We start from the raw sequence: 16,864 nt of genomic DNA on the forward strand, positions 1-16,864 counted from the left end.
AGCCTGTTTGCAGACAGATAGTAAGCCTGGTAGTTTGATGCAGTGACTTTGAAAGGGAGGAAATGGCAACTGGAAAAGCTAAGTGCTGGCTTGTTCCTTCACTCCTTCCTTGGCCTTTGTGCTACCCAGATGTCTGTTGGCAAATTCCTCTGCTTGATGATCAGCAGCTGTTTAACAAAGATCAATGCATTAGTCAATGGTGCCCATACTGACTACTCAGTTCCCAACCTAAGGGTTTGTTTATGAATGGGTTAACTGATGTCTGGCTTGTTGAGTGTGGCAAAGTGCCAATCCTTCTTCTGTAATATGTGCAGTAGTGGGTGTGGGGCCTCCTGTTGGCAGCCACCACCATGAAGTCAGAGACCACTGCCCCCACCGCCTTTCTGAAAATTACAGGATAAGGGAGGCAGAAAGAAAGAGGGGAGATGGTTCCATTTCTTAAAATAATTTTACTACTTAAATTCCCTAGTCTCAATGTTTATCACATATTTAAATCAATTTCCATTGACTGGAAATCATTATGTAATGTAATAAGCTCAAAAGACGTGTACTTTCTTCTGAAATTTCAAACACAGATGCACGTTATTGAAATAAAATCTCCACAACATTGTTTCTTGGGGCTGTTGTTGTCTATGCAGAATTGTCTTGTATAAAGAGATGCATAACTTCGTTTACTGAAGCTGAGTTTTCCATGGAAATTATCCAGTGCTCTCCCAATTCTCAGGCGCTTTATCTGACAGTCTTTTTTCCTCTAGATAATGGTTGGCAGCAGCCCACAGAGGGGAGGTTATATGGTGCACTTTTGAAAAAGTCTTGAATGGAGCCATTGTTCCCCTGAGATGGTCTGTGTGTTTCATTGAACAGAGAGCAGGGTGTAAAAAAGGCACCTTGTGTGCAACTGTTGGTGAGGTTGGGGAGTGAATTAAAATCTCCAGAAAGTCTGGGCAATGCTGTTCAGAGGAGCAGTGAACCCGCTGGAAGTACTGTTAGCTCAGACATTCCAATGCGGTGAGGCAGTCTCGGGGACATGACTTCCCTCCAGTCTCAATTAGAGAAGGAGCCACGGGGCGAGCAGAGGACACTGATCTGGACCTGCTCTCTTTGCAAAGATTTGAGGATGGCACCCCTTTCTAGGGATGGGGCCACATTGATTACCATACTCAAATAACTTTCCTGCGCAACAGACCTAGATTTGCCTTGCTTACTAATCATGCAGTGACTCATTTGGAGGATTCAGTGTTAACCACTTGCGCATCTACCAGTTTGTAGCAATCTATTCCCGCGTGCTAAATTAAAAAAAAAAAGTCTTTGGGGGTGCCAGGTGATGGATGATGTTTGATATTATTTGATCATTAAATGAATTATAAAACCATAATATAATACTGTATATTATATTATGGTATAAATAAATGGACTACCTTGTTTATTGTCAGTGATGCTACCTCTTTCCTCAGCCCTTTATTTACTTGCTCAGGATAGTGTAGCCTCAGGGATTGAGTAAATTACCACTTCTCATTATCCTAGTGCTAGAATCCCAAGATCTCAAAGAACAAAGAATTTCTTTAGAGCCCTCTGCAGAGACCTTTCTGAAACCAGCTCTCCAGGGAGGCAGTCATGTTAGTTTTCATTAAAGTCCGAGTCGTGAGAAAACAGCAAGTCAGTTTAAGGACCAGGCTGGCAGATTTTTCTTAACAGAAGGATTCTTTGGGCCTCCTGTGCATTCTTGCTCCAATCTCTCCTGTGTTCTGGAGGCTCCAAGAAGGGGAGATCACTTTTAAGAGAGACCTGAAAGAAAGGGTCAAACTTGAGCAGGAGTTAAGTGTGTGGGAGGAAGTGGTGATGCTCCAGGTAGAAGGCTCAGACTAAGTTCAGGTACAGAGCTGGAGTGGGAGAGACATTCTGTTGGGTGGTCCTAATTAGGTAGTCCTAATTAGCCAGGGCTTGCTGGGTTACTACAGCCATGGGGAGTTAGTTTGGAGGGCAATGGGGAGCCAATGAAGGTTTCTGCCTAGATTGCTCGGTGCGGTGGCTCACTGCTGTAATCCCAGCACTTTGGGAGGCCTCGGCTGGTGTATCACCAGGTCAGGAAATCGAGACCATCCTGGCTAACACAGTGAAATCGCGTCTCTTACTAAAAATAAAATACTTTAAAAAATATTTCTGCATAAAGTTGTAAAAGAGGAAGAATAATATAGCGGTGGTTTGAAGGATTGATTTGCTCCAAGGGAGAGGACAGTGGGTGGCGATATGGGCCACAGGAATGTGTCCTGATCGGATGTAGGAGAAGAGGTCAGGCCTAGGGAAGTGTCTTCCATTAGAACAGGTAGAGGGAGGAGGCACAGGTTTAAGGGGAAAGGGAGGAGGAGGAGGATTTGATTTTTCTCCAGATCCTTGGTTCTTCTAAGACTTATAAACACGGCTCCGGCGGCTAAGGAAGCTCTGTGCAGAGCCTGTGGTTTCTAGCTGTGAAGACCTTCAGTTTTGCTTGAGCAATGAAAGAGTACTGGATTTGGAGTCCGCAGGCCTGGATGGCCACCATTACCGGCAAAAGGAGTATTTCCGGAGCCTGGCACAACGCTGGGCACATTGATGGGGCTCAATGAATACGAATTAAATGAACGAGTGACAGAACGGATTCCAAACTTGGAGCTGCCATCTACTCCAGAGACTTCGATTATGTCATTTATCTGCTGCGAGCCTCAGTTTCCATATCTGACAAGCAGGGATGGTCCCCTGGGGTAGCGTGAGAGTAAATTCCCGCCACCTGAGGTGTGCAGAGTTTCCGCCCTTCCCGGAGCCAGGCGGCCAGTTAGCGCCGTCTCTGGCTCCTGCCGGAAAGGATGGCTCCTAGGGGCCAGGGCCAGGGCCAGAGGTCTGGGAAGGGGTCGCGCGGCCGGCAGCCAGCAGCCAGCACACGGGCGGCCGTCGGGTCCTTGCTCCGCGCCCGCCTTCCCCGCGCGGCGGGAGCCGAGGGCGGGCCCGGCACAGGCCGCTCCCCCGGCCGCCCCGCAGCCCGCGGCGGCGCTAGCGGCCTCTCGCCGGGGCGGGCGAGTTCTGGGAAAGCCCGGCCCAGGGCGGGGACCCTGCTGCAGCCCGCGCAGCCGTCGCCGACCCGGCAGCGCGTACAGCTCGGCGGGCGCGGACTGGGAACCGCTAGGGTGCTCACGGTAACGCTGGGCAAGGCGGGCAACCCGGCAGGCGGCAGGCTCGCGCGGCGGGAGGGGCAGCGGCGGCGCGCCCGGGCTCTGCCTCCCGGGCACTTGCCTGGCTCCTGGGCTTTCCTGGACATCGGCTCTGCAGCTGACACACAGTAGCTGGGACACCCGACGCCGCCAGCGAGAGGCGCGCGATCGGCGGGTCCCAGAGGGGCGCTGCACTTGGGGACGCCGGCGAGACTCCAGGAGCGAAGAGGTGAGGAGGCGACTCTGTAGCTCGGTTGCTGAGGACTGGAGAAGGGGAGGGATGGGCTGGTTCTCTCCAAGGCAGTCGACCCGCCGAAGCGAGCAGCCCTACTCCGCGTACCTGACGGAGCAGAGTCCTTGCCCTCCCAGGGGGACCCGAGGCGGGAGGTCCCCCGGGGCAAGCAGGCCGCTCTCGCAGGGACTGGAGGACACCCGGCCAGTGCCTTCACTCCAGAAGTCTACCTCAGGTCCCCACTTCGGTTTGTGAGTACGGTGTGGAGGTGGCCAGTACAAAGAAAAACACAAGCTCTTTTTGTGGGGGTACTTAGCGACAGTATTTCAAGGAAAGTGCTCAAGAGATTGTTCCTGGAGAGATTTGTGTACATCAAGTCCTAGAAAATACAGTATTGGACCTGGTCCCGCTCTAACTGGTAACTAGAAGACTAACTAGCTTTTCTTTCAAGTCCTTTCACGCTACAGTAATACCTACACTAGAGCAAGAAGTCCTCTGTCGTGGCGAATGTTAGGTGCACAGCGGTACATTTGTGGGAGCGTTTGCCCTCTTGCTCTGTATTTAAGCCGTGAGACACTTAGTTCAGCTGACTAAACCAATTACTCAGTGTAAAAGCCATTTAGTGATTAAGCAATGTCATTTTAAATAGTGAGTTCCCTGAATACATATTAAGTAGGATTCACTTCTTCGAAAAGTTTTATTTGCCCTAAGGTCAATTTCAGTTACATTATGCAAAATTTGCCTATAGGTCATTTAGATCTCTGTAGGAATGATGCGTTTTCATGTTTCTTACACCCTGCGTCTAGGTAGGGTGGGGTCACTGCCATAGAATGGGCACTACTGAGGCCAAGAATGCCGAACCCCACTAGGGAGAAGTTTTGAGATCCTGACTTGGGAGGTGGAAGCAGGTGACCCCATAGATGCTTGTATAGGTGCCCAGTTGTCATTGAGGAGAGAGGTGGACTATCTCTAGGTTATTGTATGCGTCTATGTCCTCATGAATACTTTTCTAAGAATGTCTGATGATGTTGTCATCTAGACCACCTGGTGGAACATCCTCCCCTACATCTACCACTCTAAAGTCTAACCGTCCTTCAAACTGTTTTGCTGGTGTTGGGAAGCTTTTCCTGATAATCCAGCCTAACACAGCCAACCTCCCACTGCTGTGATTCCTGCAGCATTTTTTCTCCAGGGCCCTTTCTGCCCTCTACCTTCTGAGAGATTTATGTAGATGTCTCATTTTCTCTACTGAAGGCATTTGCTGTGGCTTTCATGGCACAATGCTTGCATCTAGAAGGCTCTCTAGAAATAATTGTGGGCCAGTATTAAATCTTAAGACTTTGGTTTTACAAAATAAATATCTACTTTGGAGAAGAAGATAATATAATTGAAAGGAGCTAGAGGACTGTGTAATGTTTACCATTAATATGATCCTTTATTTATACCCCATAGGGGAAATTCCTTTTATACCCAGGAGCCATATCTAATAATCATCTCTGGTTTATGCCTTGGGGCCAGGTAAGAGGTAAGATTGAACTGGAGGGACATTCTTCCAGTCCTCCTAGTAACATAAACTCCTGGGATGTGCTCCAAGTTTGACCTGTCATTAAACATTCCATACTCCAGTGGGTTAGAAGCTAGATTCCAATGAAGGTTTTCTTTTTCTATTTACAACCGTTCTTAGTCACATTCTTCTCTGGGCTTTTGTTGTATACTTTAAAAAAATTGTTTGATGTGCAATTTGTTACCTATAACTTTCTAAATGAATAAAAGAAGATTGAAAAAATACCGTGCATGGTGGAAGTGTTTTCTAAAGTAGAGAGCAGGGGATGTTTCCCATGCCTGGGCAGGAGGAGGGATTTGCACAGAGCGAGGCTGTGCTGCACGTGTGTGTGTGTATGTGCATTTTACACACCTGGCTGACAGGTGCCTATACAGGACAGTTGCTTTAGTCCTAACTCCTTCTCTCTCTGCTGGAAGAACTTCTGCAGTAGAACAACAAAATACTCAGAGCTTCTGGGTTCAGAAGGAGAAGCCGAGAAAAAGCCAAAAAAAAGTAGAAGCGGCTAAGAGTGTGAATTTGTTTGCTGAAGTTGCTTTCCTTCCAAGATCCAGTGGAGGTCTGCAGCATTGAACAGTAGGGGGTTGGTTGAGGGGAGGGAAGGCAGGTGATTGGGAACATGGTGCTTCTGGAGAAGGGCTGGGAGGTTCTTTTAGGGAAGCTTGTGATTTAGTTATATAAGGCCCAATGAGGAGAGTTGGAGATGGCGGAGTAGGGAGTGAAGAAAGAGAGGAAGAAGATATCAAAGGTGCATTTTCTTATAGACCAACCACATGGCCTACAAAGCAGGGCAGAGCTCTCTCTAGCATTATGTGTTCCACTCTGCTCCCTGGATGCAGAATGCAGAGTTTTTATTTAGGCTGTAATTCAGCTGTTATGGCTTAAATAGATTTTCATAGGCCAGATTGGGAACCAAGCCCTCAGAGGCTGCACTGTCCAATATGGTAGTCACTAGCCACCTATGGCTATTTACATTTGAATTGAAATTAGTTAAATGAAATTAACCAGCCATGTTTCAAGTGCTTGATAGCTACATGCAGCTAGGGGCTACTGTATTGGACAGTGGAGATGCAGAACATTTTCATCATCTCAGAAAATCCTTCCCTAGAGGATTGTTTCAAAGGGTAATACCTATTAATCACCAAAGTGTACTGGTTTCCAAATGAAATTTAGTCATAACTTAAAAGTTTCCAAATTTTACATGAAAATAATAGAAGTTGTTGTTGGTAACACTATTGTGCTTGCTACATGCCAGGCACCACTCCAAGCACTTTATATTGACTCATTTAATTTTTATATATTAGGCAGTCAGTATGAGAGATCTTATCCCTTACCTGTATTTCCAAAATCAAAAAAACTCTGAAAACTATGGTTTTCAAAAATTTGGCTACAAAACTTGGTCTGAGCTGATATGAGATTATGACAGTCTTTATTTTTCTCACTTGGTGAGAACTACTCGTACATCTTTCCTTCAGAAATTAGGGGCATGTTTTATTTGCTGCAGATCCCATTGGAGGTGTTATATAATAGATGGCATATGCACTTTTGCCATTACAGAATCCATAAAGCTTCTGAATCACAGTTGGCCACTCAGAATTTGGATTAGGGAGGGTGGACGTCCATGATTATGCCCATTTTGAAGATGGGAAAGCTGAGGCAACGAAAGGTCAAGTGACTTGCATAAAGTCACAGCAAGGAAGTGCCAACATCAGGAGCCAGTCAAAGTGGGCTGTCTCCAGAGTCTGTTCTCTTGACCACTGCGCTATCCCATATTAACCTCTGGGCTCATGACCCAAAACCAATGACCATCTTTTATTTATTTATTTTTTATTGGCTAAGTGAAACCTAGCTTTAACTCAGCTCATTAGAAAGTTTCAGATAGGGCTGTGGCTTAATTGTTCAGCAGTTGAGGTTTTGAAATGCTGTGGATAGTTCAATCACCATAACAAGTGTGCTTAGCAATTGTTTAGCTTGCCCCTTTCCACCCTGTGACAGCCACACTTGCTTTGGAGCATCCACTGTGTAAGAACTGGTAGGAAAAGTGATGGGTGCTGCTGAAACCGTTGAACTCATGTTGAAATCTTTGGCATGTGGGGGCTTGCATATTCATAGTTGTGGTGGGGTGGAGGGTGGCCAGTGGTTTGGGCCTAGTATAGGGGGCCATTTTGTGGACTACCAGGATTGTAAGCCTTTTGCCATGGTTTCAGAGGGTCTGCATCAATCTTACTCAGTAGGAAGTCTTTCTAGGGACTAGAGAAATTCTGTGAATTCCTTTTCTCTTGTGGGAGTTCGACTGGAACTGCAGGACTGGTCTGGGGGCAAGAATGGACTTTTCACTTCCCCTCCCCAAGTAGTGGCAAGCCTAAGTGATCTCTTCTTAGCTTTTTGGTCCAAACTTGCCTTTGAAGAAATTATTGAGTAACCCCAAGGTTTCTCCTTTGAGTAGGAGGAGATGATCTGGACCTTTGACCTTTTGTGTGTAGTTTAGCATGCCCTCTGCTAGACCCCCTGTCTCTTTGCAGCCAGGGGGCATGTATACCTTTTGTGGCACAGCCTTTTGAGGCTAATGATCTTTTCCCACCTGACTCTCCCACTCCAGTTATCATGGCTTAAGGTATAGAGCCCAGACACTGTATTCGTCAAATACAAGATTCTCTAGAATTAAATTTCCCTGGGGTTTACATAATACAACCTTGGATGAGCAATTGACCTTTGCCTAAAATAGCAACAGTAACTGTACTGGGTTGCTTTGAGGCCAAAGTGAGATAATTCACTTAAAGCACTTTGCATAGTGACAGTTACATCCTAAGTGCTCAAAGTTAGCTACTAATATTACTGTTTCTTCCCCTGGGGCTCCTCAAGTTTTCCAGTCTGCAGTGTTAGGCTTTGGGGAGGTGTAGATGGTAGGCTAGATCGTGATCTCCCAAAGATGTCCAAGTCTGAATGCCTGGAACCTGTGAATATGTTACTTTACATGAGAAAAAAGACTTTTGCAGGTGTGATTAAAGATCTTGAGATGATCTGGGTGGGCTTAGTCTAATCACAGTGTACTTAGTAGAGGGAAACAGGAGTAATGTGAGGAAGGGGTCATGAGCCAAGTCTCTAGAAACTGGAAAAGGAGAGAAAATGAATTCTTCCCTAGAGCCCCTGGGAGGAATGTGGCCCTAACACATTTTAGACTTCTGACCTCCAGAACTGTAGGGAAGCACATGGCTGTTATTTAAACTACTAAGTTTGTAGTCATTTGTCACAGCGGCTGTAGGAAACTAATACAGCATGGAAGAATAAAGAGAAAGCAGTCAGGAGTGAGATGAAAGCTGTCAGCATAAGAGAATCATAATAGCTAGCATTTAGTGAGAGCTTCGCCCTAGGTATTGTTCCGTAGAATAATAGAACAGTTTATAGATACTATCTTGTTTAATCCCCACAACGACTTTCTGAGGTAGGTACTTTTATTATCTGCATATCACAGGTGGGGAAACTGAGGCACTGAGAGGGTAAATAACTTGCCCAAGGTCACACAGTTAGTACGCAACAGATCCGGGACATGAGTCCAAGCATTCAGGGACTCTTAACTGTCACCCACACTACTCCCAAAGACAGGCATTTCTGGCTGTTGAGTCTGACACTACTAGCCACTGAATGGTACATGACTGTACATAGGGAAAATACAATGTTGGAATTGGTGAGAAAGAGGGCAATGTAGTTGGTTTTTCCTTCCCCAGAACACTGGTTACTGAAATACTCGTAAGTTTTCACTGTTGCCATCTCCTAGACTGCATCTGGTCAGCCTGAAGCCGTGGGAGCAGTTCCTGGGCTGGCCTCCCTCTCGCTCCCACCTCTGTTCCTGCAGTCGCCTTGCTCACCACAGACCGCTGGCCCCGGCGCCCTGTTGGCTCTGCTTCCCACCTCTGCCTGTTTATTGGATTTGCTTCATTCCTGACTCTCTGCTCCAGCCCGGAATTCCACCACCTCTGGGCCCTCCAGTGCTCAAACTTGAGCTGGTTAGCGTCAGGGCCCAGACTGGAATGGCCCTCTGTAACTGCCAGTGGGGGATTATTTTCGCCTTTTTCCTTTGATTATGCTGGCTGTTGTTGGTGTTCTAGCTGGGCTGCTTTTGTCTCTCAAGCACATAATTCAGAGTGATATTGGTTTGGAACAGGGGTTTTCAAACTGTGTTCCAGGAGTGTTTGGGGCCTCTGCAGGGTGAGGGAGATGCTGGGGAATGAAGATCTCAGACATTTATTTCAGCTTCTACCGAGCAGTCCTGCTCTTATTTGTCTTGTATACTGGGACTCTGTTTTAGATTTTGCATGAAAGAGGAGCCCTATTGTTAGACAGATAAAGAGATGAGTTTGAGAAGAACTAAATAGCCTTGCCATAGATTTGGATGTACAAGAAATATAACTCTGTATTTTCCCTCATTTCATTTTGTAAGTTTGGGATCTGGAGTCAGGTTGCTTAGGTTCATTTATATCCTGCCTCTACTGCTGATAATCTGAAAGATACTTGGCCTATTTGGGCCTAAGCATCCTCATCTACACTAAGGATAATAGTAGTACCTACTAAATAGGTTTTGTAAGAATTAGATGAAATAATTCACATCAGAGGCTTAGAACAGTACATGGTCTAGAATAAGAATTCTAACAAGTATTAGCTTTTTTGACAATTTTTGTTGTTGTTCCTAAAGAATTAAGCCTCATGTCTTCATGGGGTCCCTTTCTGTTGCTCTCTGAGTGGTGCTACAGCTGCAGGTCTTACTTCCTCTCTCCCTGGCTGTCACTGAAATAGCCATTGTCCTTGTACATAGGTGACTTCATATACAGTACCACTCAGCTGCCTCTCATGGGTGCAGCAGCCACAGCTCTTGAGGTCTCATTGCCTTCTGCCAGGAAGTGGGGTTCCTTCTGCTTTCAGGACCTATGAGACACTTCGTCTTTGCTCCCCTGCCTACCAGCCAGTAGGAGTTGGAATGGGGGAAAGGGTCAGAGTTAAGTTCCAATCTCCTCCCTGCTTCTGCTCAACATTGGGTCTATGATACAGACTTAATACCCTTGAACCCTTTCCTCTGTGCTCTTAGGTGTTAAGTTTTTAAAACAAGAGCCAGAAAGACTCGCAGACCTACCCCCAGCTCCCCCCGCGCCCCCCCACCCCCGACATCCCTCATCTGAAGCAGTGAGTACAGGGCTAATTGCTTGAATGGGGGAGGAGGAAGATATCTTGGAAAACAAAACAAAACATAAATAGGGTACCTAATCTTGACAGGATTATTAGTCAAACAGTACTGGCCAGTGTCATCAGGGATGTTTGCCCCAAACCTCTTATCTCTCTCTTCTTAGTGGTGGCATCACTGCTGGCTGTGTGGTTGTGTGGTAACCTCAAGGAAATGTGCTCCATTTGTAAAAAGAATGAAAGGTCTCTTTTAGAGGGGCTGATGATGGGTGCACACAAGTTCAGAGCTATAACAAAACTCAGCATTTGTGTATTTTTATTGCTTTTTTTGAATAGCCACATAATAATAATAAAGCAGTAAGCCTGCTATATTCAGAATTAAGGAAGAGTCAGACAGAAGGAGAGACTCTGTTTTGATGACTTTACTTTAGGTTTAAACTATATAATATTACCGACTATGGAAAATCTGGAGAATGGAAAAAGATCATTTGGGAAAAAAAGCATGTGACCAAGTACATGCTATACACTTCTGGTATTAAAATATCATGCAACATGGTTTAATTTAGATATCACAGGAGTTATTTCAAGTTACTGTCATTCCTAAAGAAAGTTTCAATTCATTTGTTGTTATTAATCACACAAACTCAGATTTCGTTGATTGAGCATGTTTTTCACGTATGAAATGTTTGCCTGGGCGAATTGAATTGCCTCTTTAGTAGCCTGTTTTGTCAATCTCAGAAAGGCAGATAAAATTCTCAAGAGCTAAATACTCTGGCCATGAAATTGTATTCCTTTTCCCTCCACAAAGGCAGAATGAATTTGGATGACAAAGCAGAGCTTGAGCAGTTTGGTTAACTGCTGGGGTCTGAGTGGATTCACTTCTCTACTACTTAGCAGGCTCATTTATTTCTAACTCAGTCTGGCTTATTGTGTTTGAGGTTTTTCTTTCATCATGGCTTGGGCACAGTTTTAAAATTTACAGTGGTAGGCAGTTGTGAAAAAACATGCTCAATTATTATTTGAATCTAAGAGAAGAAGGCAGGAACTTTTTGAGCTATGCATAGAAGCTATATAAGTTTGCAAAAAGAACTCCAAAATCAATTCCTGCACCATCAGTACAACAGAGACATCAGACATGCTCTCTCATGACACTCTTGGATCTAGGCTTTTGACTGTCTTTTGCTGGCTGAGAATGGTCCGGGCATCTCTAATGCCAAGTCATGGGATGGTTGACAACAGGTGGAGGGTGTTCCTGTTGCAGGCAGGCAAGCCCAGATTAAATTAGTCATAGAGGATAAGAGAGTGTGCTCATTTCTCGCTGTGCTGTGCATTTCTAATGAACTATCACTATCTAAGCAGTCAGATATAAAATATATTGCTTATTTAGAGGATACTCATTTTTAAAAAAAATCTTTAATCCAAAACATAATTTTGTTTAACAACTAAAATTCTATATTTTATCTTGTTATTAACACAGACATACTTCTGTCTATATCTATTAATTTTTGATTATATGCTGTCACCAAATACTTAGAATTTAGAGGAAGAAAGGAGAAGGGTCCAAGCTTGGCCCTCTTGGCTTCAGAGGAGTTGAAGGAACTGGTCTCCTAAGAGACTCATGGATTTGTCCCAAGTTACATAGCTGGGAGCAGTAGAACAGGGACTTTTGCTTTTTCAAATAAAATTGGGATCACGTCATAAATACGTCATACCCAATTTCGGATCCTAGATTCCTTGTTTACCATTCTATCATGAAGATAGTCAACTTTAACTGATGAGATTCAGAAAATAGGATTAAGAGTGAGTTTATTTGAGCACAAAGCTTGCAGGTGACCACTTGTGAAACACCAGTTCTGAAACGAATGGGGTCAGTGCTCCATAGTGGAGAAGTTCTATGTCTTACTTATTGTTTTGTAAAGGTTTTATATTTTTTATTTAATCAACTTAACTTTTTAGTTGATTCTCCTGTACTTTCTAGGTAGAGAATTATATTACCCACAAACAATGATTTGCAGGTTTTAAATTTCTCTTTTAAATCAGAAATTCCAGAACATTACTGAATGAGGATAATAGACTGTTTTATTCCTGACTTTAGTGGAAATGCTTTTCATATTTTCTAGAAGGCACTATGTTGGCTTTTGGTTTGAAATAGTTTAAATTACTTTTAAGAAGTAGTTTTATATTCCTGGATTTAAGCAAAAGATGAAAGGGAGTTGAAGTTTATCAAATGCCAGAAAGGTAATCTTTAAGATGATTTTTGCTTTTTCACATTTGAGCCACTGATGTGTTCTATCAGGTTCACAAATTTCCCATCATTAAACCATGTTTGCATTCCTGCTGTGGCAGTTCATTATCTGTTTGTTAATCAGTTGTGTCTCTAAAGTAGAGATATTAATCTAGAAGCCATTTAGATTTTACTTTGAACTGAAAAAAATTAGCTCTACTTTAGCTATGGTCATCAAAGGCAGAATTAAAATTAGATTGCTGCTCTTGAGCATGCATAGATTGAATTCCAGGAGACCCCCGTGTGCTTTCCGAAGAGTGACAGGGGCAGCTTCAGATGTGGTAAGACTAGGGACACTGTTTATGTGGGTGAGTGTAAGGAGAATGAAGTGTGCACTATGGATTGGGTAATTTGGGGCTTGTGCTCTTGTAAGAAGTTTAGTGTTAATCAAGGGTAGCCTCTAACATGGTCTTCCTGTGGGATGAAAATGAAATGCCTTTAAAAAATGGTAAACAAGGACACTCATTTCTTTGTGTTCCTCCCAAGATAGGCAGAATTGGAATTCTACTATTAGATGGATAAACACCATCCTTGAGGATTCTCGACACACAGTGTGGACTTCCTTTTCTGGACTAAAACATGAAATAGAAGAGCAGCAAACCTACAGGATGAAGCTTGGTCCTCATCATTACCTTAGAATCTGGTAATAGTCTAATTCAATGTCAAGTTTTAGTTTAGGTGCAAGCTTGGGGGAAAGAAAGTGTTCCTAAGGCATATCAAAAGGAAAAGAGAAAACAGGTATAAAACTTAAACATTAAATGGCAAATACTTTAACTTTGCATTTGACAGCATCTATAGGACTCAGAAACTGACCCAAAGATTTAGCTACTGTGTGGGTGGGTGTCTTTGTGGAGAAGCTGAGGAGAATCAAAGCCTAAGATGTAAGAAGGTGGTTGGTTGCATTCTTCACATTCTTGTTAACTTCCATGTTACCCCTCATTCCTTGTCTCCTTTTTTCCCACAATTTTGGACTTTTTTTCAACCATCTTTTCTCATCCATTCAACACTGATCCATTCAACAGTTATTTTGAGTTACTCCCCTGTGTCAGGCACTATGCTGGCTAGAGGTAACTCTGCTGAGCAAGGTCCCCCACAGCAACTGTCCGCCTGAGTTTACCTGAGCCAGATGATCTTGCGGGTGAGGACCTGACACTTTCTGTTATTTGTGAAACAAAATGTTGCTCACTTTCTCCGTTCCCCAGTGTTTCAGACATTTATTTTTTTATGGAAGGATAGAACAAAGCATTATAAGTGAGGAATCATTTTTAAGTTGTAAACTTTGACAATGTTTTGTTTAAGGGGCTTAGTTAAAACTCTGTAGCTTCACTCATGGGAAAGAGGCTTCTGTTGCTGTTACCTGGTGTTTTCTTTTGCTAAATATTTCCATCCTCGTTCCTTCCTTTTTGGAGGAATTTATTTTTGATTTGAAGAATTATGGAAGCAAGGGCTGCTGGGACTGAGGTAGCACATTCCAAGGAATGGAATAGAATGTACAAGGAGAGGCAGCAAATGCTCACCTTGTGACCAGTTCTGTTCAGTGCAAAGGCTCAGCAAAAACTTGGGAGGATGCCCAGGACGTTGGTTGCTCTTGTATTAAGGAAGCCATTCAGGTTCATCTGGAGTAACTAGTTCACATAAATGCTCTACTGCTGATTTATGGCTTTGTTACTCATTTTGAAATGAAGGACTTTGGTTCATTCTGTAAAGAGAACATTTACTGTATTCCTCATTCTGTACCCAGGATTTGCCATCAGAGATCTTTCTGTTAGTTAGACACACATGGCACAAATACCTGAACTTCTCAGCATCTTTACTAAGAAATGTCTGGTAAGGACATTCATGTCTGTGAGTGCAGTTGCACTTTTACACCAGTGATTCTAAGCCTCTCCACAGCCTGCTTCTTACTTCTGAGCTCCAAAGCTGCGTATCGGGTCGGCTGGGTAGCATCTCCCCATAACTCACGTACCAAACTGAATACATCTTTCTTAAACCCATTTCTCCTGTGTTCTCCATTGTCGCGAATAGAACCTTTATCTAACCACTTGGTGAGACCAAAACCCTCACCTGAGCCTGCGGTTTCTTAGCCGGAAGGCCTCACCTTCCCATTCATGACACGCTGCTGCCTTCCATTCTAATGTTTGTCTTTCCCAGTAGAGTGTGTCCCCTGTGAAGCCAAGGCTAGGGACTTCTGTTGGTTGTTCATTTCTATTATCTGTAGCCCTTAAACAATATAAGCATGTAACAAAGATCTCAAGAAATACATGTTGATAGATTATACAAATAGGAATTCCTGTCCATTTTGCCTCCTAAATATCTGTCTAATCAGGCATGCCCAGGTTTGATCCAGCTTTGCTGTTTTCTGGCTGGATGGGCCTTGATGAAGCTATTCTTAAAAATTTATTTTTAAATAATTTCTGATTTATAGAGTAAGCTATTTTTAATCTATGCCTCAGTTTCTGAATATGTAAAATAGACATAATCATAACACTTCATGGGGTTGTGGTGAGGATTAAATGAAATAGAGCATGTCAAATTTATTACTGTTTGACATACAGAATAATCTATTGTTACGAAGATAGGTTTGGAGCTAGAAGGGGGAAAGCCTTTAGTGCAGATTAAGAGACACGTGCTTTATCTTTCGGTAGGTAAGGATCCATGAAAGGTTTCTACTATGTGGTGGAAAAACCATGAGCTATGGAATCAACAGACAAGTTCAAACGACAAGTCTACCATTTAATAACTGTGAGACTTTTTCACAAATTTGCCTAGCCATTCTCAGCCTCAGTTTCAAAGTCTCTAAAATTTGGGGTAATAATACTTCCTACAAAGGATTGTTGTAAGGTATAAATGAGATGGATCAAAAACATCCAACACTACTTTAAAAAAATTACTTTCTTTACTTTACTACTAAGCTCTAGGTTCCCTTGGAAAGAGATCTGTAGTCAGAGCCTTGTTCTTGGCTCAGCTCACTTTAACATTTTTATCAGATACTTGGAGAAGGCATAAAGCCGTATTTCCCAAATTGGCAAATGACTCAAAGCTGGGAAGATGGCTAATACAATAGGGATAGAATGAAGGCTCAAAATGACCATGGCAGACTGGAATGTTGGTTCTTCACCAAATAGGATATCTATCTAGTAAGTAGGTCAAAGCAGCTAAGAGCAAGGAGACCGCTTAGGGTGATTCTCCTAGTCCTGGTGATGTATGGAAAGGATCTGAACTGGGGTGGTGTAGGTGACAACACAAGGGAGTTATTCGTTGGGAAGAACCTTTTAGAAAACTCATCAGAATTTGACAGCTAGCTGGATATTTGGGGGTGGATGTGTTGATAAAGAGGACTAGGGATGATTAGGAAGTTTCCTTTCTGGCTTTCTAGAGACAAAAAGAGGTGCCAGTTCATAGGAAGGAGAAAGTTAGGCAGAAGAGCGGAATTAGGGAGGGGAGTCTGGTTTTGTACATCATGTGTTGGCTTTGCTCAAGAGAAAGTTGGAAAGTTAGGACTGTAGCTCCAGGGAAAGGCTGTGTCTGGAAAGAGGCACTTGGAAGTCATCCACATAGAGGTGATAGTTGAAGCTGTGGGTGGGAGGGGAGGGGATGGCCAAGGAGTGGCTGGTGCTATTCAGAATCATTAGCATTGTTGGCTCTAACTTTAGATAAGCAGTATAAACAAACCCTTGCCCAAGTGGGAACTAGTTCCTATGCCTTCCTGGTGCTAGTATGTAACTCGTTAAAGCAAAGTTCTACAAGATGAAAATAATTTCATAATAATTTCAGATTTAAAAAATTATATTTTTAATTATAGAAGTGATATGCAAATACATCCTTTTTTTTTCTTTTCTTTTTTTTTTAGCTACTGATGTTTCCAGGACAGTGAATACATTCTTGTTTGTAAATAATCTAAATTACATATAGGATAAAAGCCCCTTGTTCATCCCCATCAAAGCCTATTTTCTTTTTTTTTTTCCTGAAGTTATTTGGTCTGGTGGGCATTCTTATAGATTTTTTTCCTATGTGTTTACAGAGTTAGGCACATGCATGTGCACTTAAAGATATATTTTTGTTTTCATTTGTGGCTTTCTTTTGTTTTCTGTAAATGAGCTCATTCTGTGTTTTATTCAGTTCATTTTTATTTTTAACAATATGGCCAGGCATGGTGGCTTATGCCTGTAATCCCAGCACTTTGGCAGGCCAAAATGGGAGGATTGCTTGAGGCCAGGAGTTCAAGGCCAGCCTGGGCAACATAGTGAAACCCCCATCTCTACCAGAAATTAAAAAAAAAAAACAAGTCTTTGGATATGGTGGCACACACCTATAGTCCTGCCTACCCGAGAGGCTGAGATAGGAGGACTGCTTGAGTTTGAGGCTGCAGTGAGCTGTGATTATGCCATTGCATGCCAACCTGGGCAACAGAATGAGACCCTGTCTCAAAAAAA

At 43.3% G+C, this 16,864-nt stretch overlaps 1 protein-coding gene across 5 annotated transcripts in view; it reads left to right on the top strand.

Moving 5' to 3' along the window:
• Positions 1–3,049: 3,049 nt before the first annotated feature.
• PLCE1 (phospholipase C epsilon 1) overlaps positions 3,050–16,864 on the top strand; it is a 375,911-nt gene continuing 362,096 nt past the window's right edge. For all 5 annotated transcript variants that reach the window (XM_078346073.1, XM_078346074.1, XM_078346075.1 and 2 more), the window contains exon 1: positions 3,050–3,411. The gene's annotated coding sequence lies outside the window, so the exon portion shown is untranslated. The remainder of the gene's footprint in view (positions 3,412–16,864) is intronic.

The sequence above is a fragment of the Callithrix jacchus genome, chromosome 12 (assembly GCF_049354715.1).
Source record: "Callithrix jacchus isolate 240 chromosome 12, calJac240_pri, whole genome shotgun sequence".
Lineage (NCBI taxonomy): Eukaryota > Metazoa > Chordata > Mammalia > Primates > Cebidae > Callithrix > Callithrix jacchus.